General features: G+C 43.9%; 1 long non-coding RNA gene across 1 annotated transcript in view; it reads right to left on the minus strand.

Moving 5' to 3' along the window:
• Positions 1-19586, minus strand: part of LOC309625977 — a 68194-nt gene that overhangs the window by 18748 nt on the left and 29860 nt on the right. Inside the window, exon 4 of the long non-coding RNA XR_014242862.1 lies at positions 19256-19433. This is a non-coding gene — a long non-coding RNA (uncharacterized lncRNA). The remainder of the gene's footprint in view (positions 1-19255; positions 19434-19586) is intronic.

Below are 19586 nucleotides of genomic sequence, written 5' to 3' on the forward strand. Positions count from 1 at the left end.
ATGGTGGTAAAATTTGAGAGCTTATATAACATCTTAACAGGGGACAGGGGAAGGGGAGGGGGTGCAGGCCTCTCTGGGGACAGTACATGTTTTCCAGGGAAGATGAGTGGCCCTTAGAGGATGGATGGGAGGGTGGCAGTTGGTGATGGTCTGTCTGGGGGTGGGGTCCACTTCTAGGCTCCTCTCCTGGGACAAGAGTGAGTCTTCCTGGTGGCGAAGCTCCTGGGGAGGGGACCTGTGACCCCTGAGTTCCTGTGGAGGCTCTGTGTTCAGGCAGATGAGGGGGTTGAGGGGAAGCTCCCCCTGCATCTGCTGCCCTTCAAATGCCTTCAGCTCAAAGTAATCAGTACATCTGAAATGGAACAGGACCCTATGGTCCCCGCCCACGCCCCGGCCATGTCCTCTGCCAGCCTTTTGCCTGTGGATAAACTTTAGCCAAACAAGAAGTTGAATCAAGAAGTGAGAAAATGCAGAAGCAGAGAAAAGCAGTCAAACAGGACAAAACAATAATAGTTTAGTCAGTAAGCAAAGTCAAGGACCTTTAGTTCCTTCTCAAGGGCTATAGATAATGTTCTGAGCCATATCTGTGAGCTGTCTTATAGATACTGAAACCCCCACCAGGTGGAAGCAGTTAACTACACGATGACCAGATTGTAGCCATGACATAAGCTGCCACAATTCTGAGAACTGGCTTCAAGTAAAATGGGAACAAACTGAACCTGGAACTAAAGATGAACTACACTTAAAACAATCAGGATGACGCTGATCAGACCACTGCATGACCAATATCAAGATGACTGCCAGAGCTGACTGGCCCTGCAGTAGCTCTGACCACTCTCCAAGTAACCTGTGCTCCCAGGGCCCGGCAGTTTCCATCCTCTCCACCCAGCTGGCTCAGCCCGTTTGCACCTTCACAAGAAAATACTGTAGACTGTGCAGCTTATGAACAGCAAGTATTTCTCACAATTCTGGAGGCTGGAAGTCCAAGATCAAGGTGCCGGCAGATTGGGTGTCTGGTGAGGGCTCCTCCTGATTCCTAGAAGGCATCTTCTCCCTGTGTCCCCACGTGGAGGAAGGGGCAAGGGAGCTCTCTGGAATCTCTTCTATAAGGACACTAATCCCATCGTGGGGGCTCCACCCTCATGACCTCATCACCTCCCAGAGGCCCCACCTCCTGACACCATCCCCTTGGGGGTTAGGACTCAACACAGGAATCTGGGGGGGCACACAGGCATTCAGTCCATAGCACCTCCTCAGTCATCCATGCTTTCTTCCTGCCCTCTGGAGGCAATGATGCCTCTCCTGCTTCAACGGCTCTGCCCTGAAACAGGAGGAGGAGCTGTCTCATCAGGGGGATGCCTGTTTCCAGTCAACGCTACCCTCCCCAGTCCCTCCCCAATCCTTGGAGAGCAGGCACAGCTTAGGGCTCATTGGAAAATTTGGGCAAAGTAGGAAAGTATATCTCCTAGTTACTGGGTAAAAGTTTGAGATAGAAGAAGAGTGATATTCACCCAAAATATAATCAGGACTATTTTTCTTTCTCCCTTTTCCCTCCCCTCAGTCCCTGCTGCAAGGATCGTATCCATCTGATCCTCACCTGCACCTGCTCTCTCACTGGAGCGGGGGCGTGGAGCCCTGAACTGGGGAGCTGAGTCCACGTCCCCACCTTTGTCTGCCTTTGCAAAGTGTCGGTTGCCAGCACCCAAAATAAAACAAACTTTCGTTTCCACCAAACGTGCCTCTTTATTGGCTTTTGAGCGGTGAGCAGCCAGACCCCACTTTTGGTTACACATCAAAGTGGCACATTTGCGGTTGGCAGGTCCTGAACCCCTTCATTTACTTATCTCCTCCTTACTTCCCTCATCTCACAAATGACTATTAGATTAAATGACCTGAAGATCCCTTCCTGCTCTAAAATAAACATTTTAAAGGCACCATTCAACCAAATAATGAGAGTAAGTTCATAGCCTTTTAACTTTCCATAGATACAAATGGGAGCATGTCATGGAAGGAAAAAACTCTATTAACTAAATAGCCATCCAATATAAAAATTGTTTCCAGTGTCTTATTTTTTTAGAAGCAATATACGCCCAAGTAAAAAGAGTAACACAATACTCTTCTATATTTTTTTCTATGAAATAGATGGCAAATGTAAATAAAAGTGTTCTATATATTTTAAAAATAAAAGGGAAAATCTCATCATAAAAAGAATATCCACTCTCAGGCCAAGATCTTTTGAGGTCTTTTTACGCCGATGTTGTCCTCAGCTGGTTCAAATTTGCTTTACAGCTGATCACTTATGAGGCGTTTGTAATGGGGATGCTGAAATCTCCATAAATGTTGTGATCCTGGTTGGCACTGCTGAAAGCAAGGAGCCTTTAATCACTACCTGTGTAGAGATGCAAAGAGAAGGCTCTTGGAACCTTGGAACCTTTGCATCTCTTGGAACAGACAGACAGTATGGAAAATCCCTGGAGGAGAAACAAGCATTTTGGGGATATTAGTGAAGTATTTCACCAGTGACCTTTAGTCAGTATAGCCGTGTCCACAAAAACAAGAAGTCTGTTTTACGTGCGATAAATGGAGACTCGTTCCACATAGGTACATCGGTATTGGAGCAATTATTCCATACTGCATTAGTCCACACTTGTTAAGGTTACTAAGATAACAGTACTTTGTTATTTCATATGGATTTTCCTAATTGCAAAACACCTTATGATTTATATGCAGTCTATGATTAGACGAGGCTGAACCAGTCGATATTCTATTAATTACTAGTCGCTGTTTTACATGCGCTCTAAAAATATCTGACTTCAGAAAGCTGTTATGTTATCTCAGCCAATGGCCAAAATTATACACATTTTTCTTAAGTACAAAAGGCTCATTTCATCTACAGAGGAAGCCATTATGCCAAGAAAAATTGAATGCTGTTTACATGAGAGCAGACAGATTACTCTGTGTTAAAGAGAAAATCATTCACTTTGTTGATCACATCCTGTTCTTGAGGAGTTTGGACAGAAACTGTTTGTGAGACCAGCACTTGCTCCCAGTAGATAATATTTCATAAAAACGAGCAGGGCCCGCTTTTCCTGAAGATGTCATTATTCAATTGAACACCAATGTCTTCCAACTGATAAAACCAATACCAATAGGTCCCCTAGAATTGGGCATGTGCATTCTGGTGGTCATATTAAATTATGCCCTCACTAGACAGGAGCAATTTGAGTCTTAGGAATTTTAAAACAAATCTCTTTTAAGACAAATTATCCCCCCTAATGAGGCCAACTACAGTGGTGGGGATGGAGGCTTTTGTAGCTGTGAACTAATAATTCGACTTGCACTCAATTAAGCTAAGTGTCCGACTGGACAAATGAGGGGTGTGAGCTGCACTGCGTCTCCAGGAGGCTTTTGTAGGGGAGCCAATTTTGCCACCTGAAAGTGTGTCTCTTTGGCATATTAATTATTTTAAGCTGGTTATTTTCTAAGAAACAGCATACATGTGAAAAACTCTGAAAACCAAGTAGGAATTACTCTTTTGTAAGAAACATTTGCATTTAGAAGGGAAGGCTCTGTTTGTAAGGATATCTCCCTCTCCGCAGCAGGAAGAAGAGGATGACCAAACCTCTAGAAACTCTCATCACTGGAGAAGGCAGGACTTCAATCTGCATAAGAACCTCACCCAGTCGCCTCCCATAACTGACTCTCCCCATGCTCAGCATCCTCTTCTGTCTTTAGCTGAAGGTGGTAGGTAAGGTGAGGGCTTCAGGCATTTTGGTGCTTTACTCAGTTTTCCTGGGTCACTCCCATGTATATGTGTTATTAAACTTTCGTTTGCTTTTCTCCTGTTCATCTGTCTCATGTCAGTGCAATTCTTAAACCAGCCAGAAGAACCCGGAAGGCAGAGGAAAGCACCTTCCTCTCCAACGCTTTGCAAAGGCAGACAAAGGTGGGGACGTGGACTCAGCTCCCCAGTTCAGGGCTCCATGCCCCGCTCCAGTGAGAGAGCAGGTGCAGGTGAGGATCAGATGGATACGATCCTTGCAGCAGGGACTGAGGGGAGGGAAAAGGGAGAAAGAAAAATAGTCCTGATTATATTTTGGGTGAATATCACTCTTCTTCTATCTCAAACTTTTACCCAGTAACTAGGAGATATACTTTCCTACTTTGCCCAAATTTTCCAATGAGCCCTAAGCTGTGCCTGCTCTCCAAGGATTGGGGAGGGACTGGGGAGGGTAGTGTTGACTGGAAACAGGCATCCCCCTGATGAGACAGCTCCTCTTCCTGTTTCAGGGCAGAGCCGTTGAAGCAGGAGAGGCATCATTGCCTCCAGAGGGCAGGAAGAAAGCATGGATGACTGAGGAGGTGCTATGGACTGAATGCCTGTGTGCCCCCCCAGATTCCTGTGTTGAGTCCTAACCCCCAAGGGGATGGTGTCAGGAGGTGGGGCCTCTGGGAGGTGATGAGGTCATGAGGGTGGAGCCCCCACGATGGGATTAGTGTCCCTATAGAAGAGATTCCAGAGAGCTCCCTTGCCCCTTCCTCCACGTGGGGACACAGGGAGAAGATGCCTTCTAGGAGTCAGGAGGAGCCCTCACCAGACACCCAATCTGCCAGCACCCTGATCTTGGACTTCTAGCCTCCAGAATTGTGAGAAATACTTGCTGTTCATAAGCTGCACAGTCTACGGTATTTTCTTGTGAAGGTGCAAACGGGCTGAGCCAGCTGGGCGGAGAGGATGGAAACTGCCGGGCCCTGGGAGCACAGGTTACTTGGAGAGTGGTCAGAGTTACTGCAGGGGCAGTCCTCTCCAAGCTGGTTCAAGGTCCTTACTTTTGATATTTCAGAAGGAGCTGGAAATGTAGATTTTCACATGAAATTGTATGCTTTTTAAATGCTGTGTGAACCCAGTAAAATAAAACTACTGTGTTTACATGACCTATGGCTTCCTGGTTTTGAAACTCAGAAGGACTCTGTGGGGCCCTCCCAGGTACAAAAGCCTTTCCATGTCCCCCATTTCTTGTTTGTAGGCCTTCCCTGAGTTCCAAAGGTTACTTATTAGGGAAGTGAGGGAATGCAGAAACAAAGGAAAAGCAGTCAAGAAACAATAATGCAGCAATAAAGCAGAATCCTAGTTCCTCCCCAGTGGATATACATATTAATCTGGTACAGGTCTCTGAGTTCTTCTACAGGAACTAAGGCCCCCACCCGGTGGAGGGTGGTAACTTCAGGCTGAGCACAAGATTCCTGAAACATCACCCTGTTACCTCATCACCAATCAGAAGAAAGCATGCATTCTGCACCCCTCCACCTAAAATTTACATTAAAAACTCTTCCCTGAAAACCATCAGGGAGTTTGGGTCCTTACAGCACGAGCTGCCTGTACTCCTTGCTTGACCCTTGCAATAAAACTTTTCTCTGCTCCAAAGTCTGAGGTTTCGGTTTGTTTGTCCTCACTGTGTGAGGGGCATAAGAACTTGGGTTCAACAACAGTTTTGCCATTCTTCAGCCACTATTATTATAGAACAATTCCACAGGTAGAGCCATAAAGGTATCAAATGCCTTACAATGATGAGGCATCTTGACTCCAGGAAAATGTATCTTCCCAACCCAGGACATATTTCCATTCCCATGGCTTTGGGCCATCTGTCCCAGGAGACGGTGTACGGTTAACCCAGTGCTGTCCCTGCACCTGGCCAATGCTCTCTCTGCTGTTGCTGTCTTGAGATTCTTTATGATTCTTGAACAAAGCCCTCCATTTTAATTTTGCACTGGGCCCCACAAGATCTGTAGCTGGTCCTGGGTTAACAGGCTCACCAGTTAAAGGAAGCGGCATGGTGGCAGTCCGCCACACTGAGAATATGAAAAAGGAGATCTTATCAGGTGACTCCCAACCTTTGGTCATGGAACCTGGACCTTCCTGGACAGCAGTGCCCAAGATTCCCAGAGTCAGTGAAGGGAATTCCAACCCCTGGAGACTCTGGTCCCTGTGGTGTCTCACAAGACAGTGAGAAGAAAGTCTATGCTGGGAGACTGGAAAGAGGCTCCTGGGGTCACAGAGCTGCCTGGGCCTCAGGTCTCAGGTCTTGAGGAGGCCAGTGAGGTGGAAGGTGTGGCCTGCCTCTCACAGGTACAGAACAATCAGAAATGCAATGCCTGTACTTTAGGCCTTTGCGGCTGGGAGAGGTTTGCTTGTTATGCAGCCAGGACTCACCTACAGTGACCTGCGGGGACGGAAGAAGGTGTCCAGCATGAGGAAGGGTTTGCCCCACCCTGCTCCCCCCAGTGGTTGTGTGGACCAGTCTGCTGGCCCCGCAGCAGCCAGCTCTGCCACGCGTGCGTGGCGGGTGGCGCTGACCCTGGGCAGGGCTCCCGGGAGGCGAGCACAGAAGACAGCAGTTCCAAAGCTCCTGCTTGTCGCCAGAAGAAGCTGCCTCTGAGACAGAAGCAGGGAAGTAGGGACGTGCTGGCATCCGGGTGACGGTCCAGCAGGGACAGAAGAGAGAGATGGGGGATGCTGGGGCCTGTTCTCAGCCAGAGGGCATCCTCACAGCCTTCTGAAAGCAAGCCACGGCCTGCGCCCTTCCCACATCCTCCCCCTCAAGAGAGGTCTCCCCGTGACAGCAAACCCAAACCTCTAACAAAGCAGATGCCTAAGTCTTCTATTAATATTTTTCAAATGACCATAAAGCATACCTGTTTTCTTTTTTTTTTAACAGAAACATCTGGGAAAAGAGATAAACTTGACTGTATTTTTTTTTAAACAGAATTTGAGGATAAGCATCAAGAAATGGGACCTTCAATGACTTGTTAATTATTAAGATTTAAGTAACGGCAGTTTTTTTGGGTGGGAGTCTGCTTTTCAGTTTAACCACTTTGCTCTAAAATAGTTCTTTTTAAGTTTAAATTCTCTTAGAAAAAGAAAAAAAACCTCAAACCTTTAAATTATGTTTGCCTAACAGATTGAGTTATGGTTACGGGTGCCAAACAGAAGCATCATTTTCTATGAGAAAGTGTTTTTAGAGAATATTTTAGGCATTGCCATTCTCCAACTCCTCGTCCTCAGAACCTTGATATCATTGTTTAAATAAAGCACTGACTAGGGTGCTAATTTTAAGCTTAGAAAAGATTATGGTAAATGTGTCTTTTTTCTCAAAAGTTATGCAGTCTTGTTGGTGAGCTTGATAACTATTACTCTCCTGGGGAAAAGACCTAAAGTTTTGCTGGGAGATACATGCCAGAGAATATACAGAATTCTGTTAGGAAAGTTCATAAAACCCCAGAAGTGTCACAGGTTTCCCCCTTCACGAGGAATCATTTATGCTCTGGAACCTGGGGTGAAGTCAAGTCTCTCTTTGCCGACTCTCAAGGTGCTGGACTGCCCTGTGGGAACGAATATCCAAGCCCATCCCCTGGTGGGACCTGACCTGAGATGTGACCACACAGAAGGACCCCGGAGAGAAATAGCCCTGGGCCACGTGGACAGTGAGATCGGAAGACTGAGAGCAGGTTTGAGAATCCAATGAGCACCAGCTATTAACAGATGGGAAAAGCCGGGAGAGACAGGGGAGCCACAGGTGACGAGGATTGGGAGGGACCCATGTGACTGGCGGCTGCCTGGGTAAGTGACTGAGCTTCTTGTGCCCAAAGGATCCTGCAGACAGTCTGAGGGTAACTCAGCTCTGATCTCACAATTCTGTGTTTCCCTATATATTGTTTCAAATGAGTAAAGACATTTTTAGACCAAAAAAGAGAAAAGAAAAGAAAGACAAGGCAGGAAAGAAGGAAAGACGGACAGAAGAGGTTCTACAACTCACAGACCTTTGCTGAAAGAACTACCAAAGGGAAAGAAATTGATTCCAGGAGAAAGAATAGGAATGAAAGGGGAAAAAAATGGTGATCAAAGATACTGCAAATATGTGACTAGAATTGAAATAAATATACTTTGACTCTTGTAAAAACAGTAAGTTCTGATTCTGGGGGTTCTGAAATCAAGGTGGAAGCAAAATATGACCCAATCATAACATGTAAGAAAGGAGGAGGTAATTTTCTGAAGTCAATTTATTTTAAGACTCTTGCATTGTTTTCTAAAAATGTAGGTAAATTGATTAAGGTTAGGTATTATTAAGTCAAGTGTGCAAGGAGAAGGTTTAAGGGTACAGAAAATTAAAGCACTCATACATTTTCGGTGGAATATAAAATGGTGGAGGTGCTTTGGAAAACAGTTTTCATTTCCCCAAAATGTTAAGAGTTATGCTATGAGTCAGCAATCATGCCCCTAGGTGTTTACGTCCACAGAAAAACTTGTAGACAAATGCTTTAGCGGAATTACTTGTAATGGTCCCCAAAGTGGAAACAATACAAATGCCCATCAATCTATGAATGGGTAAATAAAATATGGTATATCCATATAGTGGAATGTAATTTGTCAATAAAAAGGAATGAGGGCTTCCCTGGTGGCGCAGTGGTTAAGAATCCGCCTGCCAATGCAGGGAACATGGGTTCGATCCCTGGTCCGGGAAGATCCCACATGCCGCGGAGCAACAGAGCCCGTGAGCCACAGCTACTGAAGCCTGTGCGCCTAGAGCCCGTGCTCTGCACCAAGAGAAGCCACCGCAATGAGAAGCCCGCGCACGACAAGGAAGAGTAGCCTCTGCTCGCCGCAACTAGAGAAAGCCCGCGTGCAGCAATGAAGACCCAATGCAGCCAAAGATAAATAAAAAAAAAAAAAAAAAGGAATGAAGTACTGATACACACTACAACACAAATGAACTCTGAAAACATGCTATGTGTAAAGAGCCAGACACAAAAGACCATGTGTTGTTATGTAATCCCATGTACGTGAAATGTCCAGGACAGGCAAATTTATAGAGACAGCAGGAAGGTAAGTAGTAACCTAGGGCTGTAGGAGGTGGAATGGGGAGTGACTGCTCATAGGAACAGGCTTTCTTTTGGGAGGAATAAAAATATTCTAAATTTAGATTGTGGTGATGGTTGCTCAACCCTGTGAATATAAGTTTAAAAACATTGTGCACTTTCAACCGGTAAGCTGAATGGTATGTGAATTACATTTCAATAAAGCTCTTTAAGTGTTTGCTTTCTCAGCATATTCTTTCAACCCTCTTACTATAACCTTTCGTGTCACGCCTGTGGTGTATGCCTGGTGGACGGCAGGGTTGCGGGCTGCCTCTAGGAGCGTGCCCCACTCTGGTCTCTGAGCGGTGGCTCCGAGACCCATCTGCTACTACCTGCTCCCTTCGGGGCAGGTGCACCAGGGCAGGTCCATGCTGGGTGCTGGGGGGTGGTTGGGACGGAGGAACGCCCACAACCAGACTCCCCCAGAGCTGCGGTCTAAGATGCATTCCCCCAACCTCCCTCCTGCTTCCCTCACCTGCGGTCAGACCTGCCCCCAGGGCAGCTCTGCCAGCCTCCCCCCACCCCAGCTCCTCCCTCCTTCCCCTTCACAGTCGTCGCCCCTGATGAATCTCTTCGTGGCTAACCCTGTCTCACCACATGCTTTTAGGAGATCCCCAACAAAACACATACATAGGCAGATTTTTTAATGTAACCTGAGAATGATGGTGATACATTTATTATAACTATATGATTCTGTTTATATCTAACATCTATTTGGGGTTGCCTACCTATCATTTACAATGATCTATTCATGGCGATTTTTCTTTTTTTCTGCTTTTCTACCTTTTTATGGATTGATGAAATATTCTTCATTTTCTTTTTTAATTCACACTGATTTGGAAGTTACACAATCTAATTCTTCGCTTTTTTTTGGCCAGGAGCAACTGGACCTAGTTAGTGAGAAGTGGCAAATGGTCTAGACTTTTTGGTAAGACATTTGCATGTCAGAGGATGGGAAATAAATCCAACAAAAATCCAGCAGCCTTGTACTTCAGTAAAATTTCTAGAGGCCCAGCGGTGTGGGGGCATGTCGAGATATCCCTTCTAGAGTGAAGGATCTGCTGCTGCATTCAATCACATTTCAGTGGTTGAATGCTTTGAGTAGACATAGTACCTACAGGTAGGTAATGACCACCATTTGGGCAGTGTTCATTATTTAAATAGGCTTGGACCAAAATAAGGTTTGGCACAGGTATTGAGAAAGATGAGAGATAACACACCTGCTCCCGGGATATGTTAGGTTTCTCTCCAAACTTCTTATGAATTAATTCTTTGGTACAATGCCCTAGGTGACGGGGTTTAAAGAAAAATAGCCTGCTCAGGTCAGTTTAAGTGCCATGTCATAGTGAATTCAGCTGTCTGTAAACGGAGCCTCTGCTTTTGCTCAGCCGTATGTTTTTGGCTCACTCCTACTGCATTTATCTTTCTAATACTGCATTTTCCCTCCAGCTCTCTATTGCTGCCAGGATACGGACAGTGGCTCCCTCTCCCAGGCTCTCTGTACTCACTCAGGCATTAACAGACTGTACATGTCAGTTTCCAGTGAGAAGGCGGGAGCCGCCCGCTGCTGGACCTGACACGCGAGCAAGGACTGTGTCTGCAACCAGGCCCTGCTGATCTGAGAAACGAGGCCTTGGCTTTCCTCCTTTCAGACCTCGGGGCTGACGTTCTGTTCCCAGAAATCTGGGTTACAAAAACAACACAGTTTTTGCTTGATGTTCTTTTAAATGAAGCAGAGAAAACAGATGAATAAGTTATAGAATATTTCTTGAGACAGTCTACCAACCTGTGGTTATCCTGCCTCTTCCCCATTCTCCATGCTGACACACCCACACACACCCTTACACACTCACACACACACCCTTACACATACACACATGCACCCACCCTATACACATACTCACTCTCTCATAATTCAGAGGAGGTTTTCTTTGCAAATGAGCTCCTAAATCATACAAATAACAAGTCAACTTGCCCCTCCATTCTTTGGAGAGCTTGAAATAGATCATTTGAAAGGTTCTTCTTTAAAATAAGAATATAAAATTGCAAATAAAAATAAGTATACATACAAATATAATCAATTAATAACAAATATAAATATATAAATATAATAAATGAAAAATGAAAAAAGAATATATAAATATAATTAGTAATTTCTTAGCAATAAGAAAAAAAGACCCGGATCAAAATGGTCAAAAGACTGTAGACATTTCACAACAGAAGATCTATGAATGGCTAACAAACACATGGAACATGCTTGGCATCACTGGTTATCAGAGAAATGCAAATGAGACCCCTAAGGAGATACTGCTGTGCCCACTGAAACGGCTAAACATGAAAAGAATGGCAAATCCAAGTGCCGGTGAAGATGTGGAATAAATGGAACACCCACTCATTGATGGTGGAAACGCAAAATGGTGCGGCTATTTGGAAAGAGGTGAGGCAGAATATTGTAAAGATAAATATGCACTTACTTACTTATGACCCAGCAATCTCACTCCTACGTCTCCCCCCATGAGAAATGAAACATATGTCTACATAAAGCATTACTCCTAATAGCCACATACTGGAAGCAACCCAAATACCCTTGGGCTGATGAATGGATAAGCACACTGTAATATCCATCCTACCACAGAATACTGTTCGGCCACAGAAAGGAGCAATATAGTAATACACACCACAACATGGATGAAAAATCAAACGGAAGACACTACAGAGTGTATTGTTTCGTTCATACGAAACTCCATAAACAGCAAAGTGACAGTGACAGGAAGCAGGTCATTGTTGGTCTGGGTTGGGGGTTGGGGGAGGGAATCAGCCGCAAAAGGAAACAGGAAACATTTGGAACAATGGGACTGTTCTAGATCTTGACTGTGGTGGTGGTTATACAGCTGTATTCAATTACCCAAATATATCCAATCACGCACTTAAAAAAGCATAGTTGAGATTAAACCATTCAGAGGTGTAACAATAGAATTCAAAAATATGCATAGAAGTCAGTTAGTCTTGGAATACTAGCAGTTTCCTGAGTAACATTTTCTATCTCTAGGTCAGTCTAATGCTTTATAATATCATTCACATTATATTTTGGTTTGGAAAAAACATTGACCTTTGACAGGAGCTATAAATGCACCAAATCTTAAATCATAAACCACTAAGGAAGAATATAAGCTATTGACAATTGTCCTATTGGGGAGCAGTACACTTATTCTAAAAAAATCAGTCAAAATATTTTGGAGCTATTTTTTGAAACTGCTTTTAGGACTCTGAGTACATTCTTCTGTTTCTTCTCAAGAATAGAAAGTCTTTGTATTGGAAATTGAGTTTAGCTTTTGCAAATAATTAAAAGTTATTTGGAGCTTAGTCTATTGAATGAAGTGGGTACTGACTATTTTAAAAGAGTGACACTCATCTGGAGGCTCAGGCTCTGAGATGCTTGTGATCAACAGCCTCAGACTTTAGAGTTCCTCCTCATCTCCATGAGCTCCAGGTGTTCTCAAGACGCAGGCAGAGACAGGACGGCGTGCCCACACCTGTCTGTGGGATCTGTCTTTGCTTTGTTCATGGTGCACATATTTTCAGTGTGTACAAAGCAAGGACTGTTAGAGCAATGGTGAGTGGATGTGGAAAGAAAACATCATTTAGGGGTTTTGAGGCTTTTGAAGATGGTGCCATTGATAAACGGGGAATTTTAGGGTGAGACTTGGGTTCTGGAGATTAACCTTGAGTTTGGCTGTAGTCACTTTAGTAAAGTTCAATGGAAGAGTCAGGAAGGTGGTTAGAACCTGCACGTGATCTGGAATGAATTCAGTTCTGAAAATAGAGATTTGCCACATAGTAGTAAGAGCAGAATAAATCTTCAAGGGAAAAGCCATACAAAGAGAAAGAGGGTGCACACCGGATTCTAGGGAGACGCCACATTGCTCAGCCGTCCTATTACCTGTCCTACCCAACAGCCCTAAAGTGGCAGCTGGAATTTGAAATAAAAACACTCTGATTTCATTTATATATTTTCTGGGAGAAAGGATGTTTATCTACCTAGGGACCACGTGAAAGTACAGTAAGAAAGATTGCCTTTGTCGGGTATTTGCCGCACATCCCTTGCTAGACTATAGACCGACTGCCTCATGTGTAATGTTGTCTATAGACAGGACTACCCAACAGAGCTCTTACTATGGAGAAGCCCATGTCTGTGATCAGACACTAGACTCACACTTGGACCAAGTTACTTTAAGACAGGAACCACAGGGATGCAATCAGCCAAACCCGGAGTGTGGGAAATTCCACAGGACAAATGAGCCAGTTTCTTCAAATGACCCAGCAAACAGATGCCAGGAAAATAAGGTGGGAGGGTCATGGGAGTGTTACAGACTAAAAGAGATAAAGGAAACCCACCAACCAAATGCACAGTGTGGTCTGTCTTTGGATCATGGTATAAACAAACCAACAATAAAAGGACATTCATTTGAGACAATCAGTGAAAACTGAGCCCAGAATGGGTATTAGATATTAGTAAGGAATTACGGCCAAATTTATTGGGAGTGATAATGGAATTGCAGTTAAATACAAAAAATAAATAGTAAAGCATTTATGGATGAAATGATGTGTTGAGATTTGCTTTAACGTTTTATAGTTAAAAAATGGTAGAGATTGAGGAAATAAGAAAATTGTCATAAATGGGTTAAGAGTGCATGGAAATTTACGACATTACTTTCCCTAATATATGTGTCTTTAAAATGGTCTATAATAATGTGTTCTTTAAAATGGCAAATAAATCAAATTACGTCTGTCTGGTAACCGTAGTTACCCTTACTCAGCTGGGATGTGGTGGGAACCATTGCTCCAGGAGAGTGGGGACCAAGGGTGAGACCTTGGCATCGGACTGACAGGGGGTCTAATACCGGCTCTTCCAGGACAAACTGCTGGGCCCGAATTGCATTTCTTAACATCTCTGAACTTCTCCCAGCACCTCAAACCATGCCCAGAACACGGCAGGCACTCTGTACTTGTTGAATGAATGTATGAAGGAATGAATGTATAGAGGGATGGCTGAAATAACAGATAAAAGCTTTCAGCAAAATACTGGCAATAGTAGTATTTTGTAAATATTCACTTAGAGCAAATAAACGACAAAGGTGTGGAGCTGGGCTGGCCCTCTACACTCAGGCCTCCGCCCTCACCGGCAAACCTTTATGTTAAAGCAGAGTCTGGGGTGAGTGCGAGATGAGGGGCAGGGTTTACCGCATATTCAACAAGACCTCCACGTGCCGATTACTGTTTAGACTGGGGAAATTGGGCCACATTTACATTAAGTGTATATTTTGAGCGTAAGGAAGGCCCTTCCCATTTGAAATTGATGGCAGGTGTCAGCGATTCTCTGCAGGTGTCTGCGATATTTAGCTCAGCGCCTGGCGTTTAGTTGTCACAAAATACTGAACAGACCTTATCTAATCCCTCTGATCGAAGATCCTCGGATTGCAGTTTGCTTCCAAGAAAGGTTCTCAAGGGGAGTGGGAGCTGCAAATCACTTGGGGGGCTTTTCAAAAGGCACCCCCATCATGATATACACACATGCATGCACACACACACATGCGGACACACACACACGAACACGGATGGCTGACCTGGTGAACCACAGTCGCTGAGTGACAGGCGCTCCACCCTCTGGAGCATCAGCTCATGAGGAAGGTTGGAGGCACAGCTTGCAGGGACTCCAGCTGAGGAACTCCCACTTCTATGTCACAAAACCTGGCACTGCTTCATTCCAGCCTTATGGCTCAAGAGCAAAGTCTGTGCAACACTTTTGAAGGCAGGTTGGACGTGTTAACAGTCTCTACACCGATACTTAACAAACACTGCTGCTCTGGGGGCTCAAACTTCTCAATGGTCCAGCGCTGAGGGCTCACGCTTGCTGGCTTCAGGAACACCATGACACCCACCCTGCCAGGTGCCCTGGCCTCCTGCTTTGGGTGTATGGGGAGAGCACCCACTTGGGGTTTATATGAGACCTAGGGGCACCCTAATGTGCCATGGGGCACAATTCTACTCTAAAGGGTGGGAGTGGTAACTGGTAAGGTAGGCTGGGGTGTGTGTCCGGGATTCTAGAAGCTGCTGGGCATTTGAGCAAAGCTCGCCACCTCTGCCCTTCTGCCTGCATTTCCTTAGTATTTCCAGGTAGTGGCTTCTGCCCCCATTGCCATCTTCCTCGACACCAGCACCAGACCCTCTAAGACTCTACCTGGTCATTCCCTCACTTGCTCAGCCTGGCCTCTCCTGGTCCCGTCTCTGCTTACTCTATACCTCACTCAAGAAGTACCCTATTCCCTTCCTTCCTAATCCTTGACAGTTCAAAGTTAATGGCCCATAAAAGTTAGAGATTCATACAACTCATTACCAAAAACAAACAATCCAACCAAAAAATGGGCAGAAGACTTGAATAAACTTTCTTCCGAAGAAGACATACAGATGGCTAACAGGCACATGAGAAGATATTCAACATCACTAATTATTAGAGAAATGCAAATCAAAACCACAATGAGGTATCACCTCACACCTGTCAGAATGGCCATTAACAAAGTCTACAAAGAAAACCCAAATGTTGGACAGGATGTGGAGAAAAGGAAACCCTCATACACTGTTTGTGGGAGTGTAAGTTGGTGCAGCCACTATGGAAAACAGTATGGAGGTTCCTTAAAAAAATAAAAATAGAGTTACCATATGATCTAGCAATCCTACTCCTGGGTTTACATCGGGAAAAAACAATACACTAATTTGAAAAGACACATGCACCCCAATGTTCACAGCAGCACTATTTACAATAGCCAAGACATGGAAGCAACCTAAGTGTCCATCAACAGATGAATGGATAAAGAAGATGTGGTGTATGTACAATGGAATATTACTCAGCCATAAAAAGAAATGAAATAATGCCATTTGCAGCCATTTGGATGGACCTACACATTATCATACTAAGCCAAGTAAGTCAGATGGAAAAAGATAAATATCATATGGTATCACTTATATGTGGAATCTAAAAACAATACAAATGAATGTATATGCAAAACAGAAACAGACTCACAGATATAGAAAACAAACCTACGGTTACCAAAGGCGAGGGGTGAAGGAGGGACAAATTAGGAGTATGGGATTAACAGATACAAATTACTATACATAAAATAGATAAGCAACAAGGATTTACTGTATAACACAGGGAATTATACCCAATATCTTGTAATAACCTATAATGGAATATAATCTGCAAAAAAACTGAATCACCACACTATACACCTGAAACTAACACATACTGTAAATAAACTATACTTCAATAGAAAAAGTCAGAGCTTAAATCTCCCATCAACAAGAGGAAAGGTTTCTCTTTCCCTAGAAGGCAGGCAGTCTGACCCCCTGAATTTTAGAAGAGGGAGGAAGAGCTGGGAGCCGTGGATGATGGAGTGTGGGAATGGGTGTGGGCTTTCCCTCTCAAATAGGTTGACAACTTGCACAAGGAACAGGAAGAAAGATCGTGGCATCCCTGGTACACTACTGCTTGCACAGCACGCTGAACTGAGCTTTTACCATCAACCTTCCCCAACTCATGGAGAGGCAGCTGTACACGTGGAAAGCTCTGGCTCTCGTGCAAGTGAGGGGTAGAGAGGTAGCCAAAGGTGTTCAAGGGTGAGAGCATGACTATTTGAGGAGAGATTCCCTCATCTGGGTGCTGCCCTGATACCTCCAATGAGACTGTGTTTGTTGTCCCCCTGAATGATGCCAGACCACGTCCTAAAGAGGTTTCTGGAAGCCGTAAAGGGAACGGGTAACAGTGTGCTCTGTAGGGTCAGGCAGTCCTGGATTAAAATCCAGCTTCATTGCCTTTCACATGTGTAACAACAGGTAAGTTATTTAACTTCTACAAACCTCATCTTAAAAATGGCATTAACAACAGTTATTTACTTTGTTCACAGTAATTGCTCCATATATGTTAAAGGAAGGAAAGGAGGGAAGGAGGAAGAAAAAAGAAAAGGGAATCAAAGTAAAGTCCACTACTGGCCTCCACGTGGGCCACACTTGGCAGGCAGTGAGCGTCTCCTGGTAAAATGCAACATGCAGAAGACACGTTCTCTCCAGCCTGTTATCAGAGAACATTTTGCGAGCAATCTTACAAGCATTCAGAGGGAAAGGCTGGGCTCGATATTCCTTCCACTCTGTAGAGCAACAATGGAAACTGATGCTTATAAAGTGGGGAGACGGTAAACACTAAATATTGCTCATTAATCTAGAGAGAGTGGAATGTGTACCAACAAATGCTTTAGAAAGGCTATTCAGTGGCTCTCATTCACCTGCCTGATACTGTAAGGACAAAAGGCAGCTGATTAGATGAGAAGGCATCCCATTTCAAACAGATAAAGGGAACATTGTATTGCTCACTCACCACATAATTATCTTGTACAAGTCCTCACTACAGGACACTATTGTGACAGATAGTTTCAACTAAGGATTAGGCATTTATAATAAGGAGAACGTGCATCTTTACAATGTTCAAAGGGAACTGTAAGCCTGATCAAGCTGTAGACTGCCGCATGGAAGTTGGTAAGGAAACTGGAAGAAGTGGGGAACACTTCCCAGACAATCCAAAGCCTGAGACTCCCCCCCTACTGTCCTCCAAACACTCATAGCTTAACTTCTGATGTGCAAGAAAAAATGTTTTCCTTGTGTGTTTTTTATTTTTTCTGTCCTGGATTATTTCCATTATGTGAAAACATAGGATTATATTCAGATGCAATCTTTCCCTAAGATTTTTGGCTAAATTAATTAATTCATGTGAGAACTGACAGCAGATAGCACAGTAGGCATTAAACATGATCAAGCACCGTTGTATTGGTCACAGAATTGGATAATTTACTGTCCTAAGTACTTTGGTGGTAGTGAATGTTCCAGACTGATCGTTACTAAACTGCTATTTCTCCTTTTCTCATGTGGTATAGCCAGTAGAAATCGTATGCTTTCCTCTAAAACATCTGGATCTAGGTTTTATTAGGGATATGATGAACCATTAGCTTATACTGGCTGACAGTTGGAATAAACATTTTTTCCATGTAGTTTGCCTATAACAATGCCAAAGTGGTGAGAATTTTAATCGGACCAGTTGCTTGACATTATAAAAACCAGAGCAGTAACAGGCAAAATCCCAAATATTTGTTTTTGTAGAACTCAAATCTGTTATACTCAATTAATTTAGTTAAAGCCCTTTGTAAATGTAGCTATAACTTCACCAAGCCTGGTATTCCTAAATCTTTGCATAAGTGCCTTATGTCAAGCAATAAAGTACCTTATTCGGAAAGAGCTTATGGAGTTGTGAATGGGAAATTTAAATGTACATATACAAATGTATTTGTTACAAAGTATAAATTTGCATGGTTCCTTCAAATCTAGTTTTAATATTGACCAAATGAAAATAGCATCTTTTTATCAGAAAGTTTATAATACCTTGCATTGCTATTTGAACATTGTTTTCCCTGTTAAAGTGCATATAAACTAATTCCAAACAGTCACAGAAATAAACTGATTTTTAAAAAATTTAACACATTTTAAGTTGGCTCTATATCTTTAGGAATTGCGTTGGCTTTGTAAGTGAACGGTTTGCCATGGATATAAATATTCTTTTTGTTTTCACAGATTTCAGAGAGGGAAAAGAACGAGCAAGGACTGTATTTCTATACTGGTTCAATGAATATTTCTGAGTGGATTTAAAGCACTGCAGTCTACCAGCTTTTTGGGGAACCACAGCTAACTTGAAGGACACACACACACATACACACACAATGCCTGACCCAGCGTGCTACCCTCTGAGACCAACAGGGGGGCATTCGTGGAGGTGAAAGGGCTACTACCCCTTTATCAGTCTCTCCCGGCACTGATTTCCAGTTGTCCTTCCAACTTGTCACTTCATTCTCAGGCTCATGCTTATCCTATTTGGGCAACTAATGTTGACTCAACTTCCAACCCTGAATCTTCTCCAGTTTTGCTTGGAAAGAAATGCAAATCCTACTAGACGAGGGACGCAGAGAGGAACCTCGTGAATAGGCCTAGCTGTCCCTCCAGCGCACCACCCTGAACTCAGACTCTTTGCCTATCACATCTTCCCATGACCCTCCACTCTTATCACACCCAGTATAAAAACTCTCAGGTTTAACCATTTCTTCAGGTCATCATTTCCTTATGAGTCACATAAAACTTATGTTAGACAAACATGTTTGCATTTCTCTTGTTAATCTGTCTTTTGTTGCTGGGGTCCCAGTCGAGAACTTAGAAGACATTTCTCCTCCCCTAAAATATGTTACCTAACCTTGGGTCTTTGCCGTCTCTTAACCTATTGCCTCGTCAAGATGGTGTGAACGATTGCTACCTCTCAAGGTTAATGTGAGGATGAGGTGAGATACTTCATGGGAGATTCTGGCACAGTGCTGTCTCAGGCCAGAAAAGCAGGTTCTTGTGTCAATCTCTTCCACAGGAGATTTCACCAGCTGACGTGTAAAAACAGACATTGGTAATTGGTAACATGTTTCAGATGAGCAAGTGAGTCCAAGACCACTAATTCTTACTGGGAGGAAAGCTTCCTCTACCACCTTGGGTCAATGACCGGGGGCCTTCAGATTCATGGACGACAGGCAGATTCA

The sequence above is a fragment of the Balaenoptera borealis genome, assembly GCF_965194805.1.
Source record: "Balaenoptera borealis genome assembly, chromosome: 3".
NCBI classification, from domain to species: domain Eukaryota; kingdom Metazoa; phylum Chordata; class Mammalia; order Artiodactyla; family Balaenopteridae; genus Balaenoptera; species Balaenoptera borealis.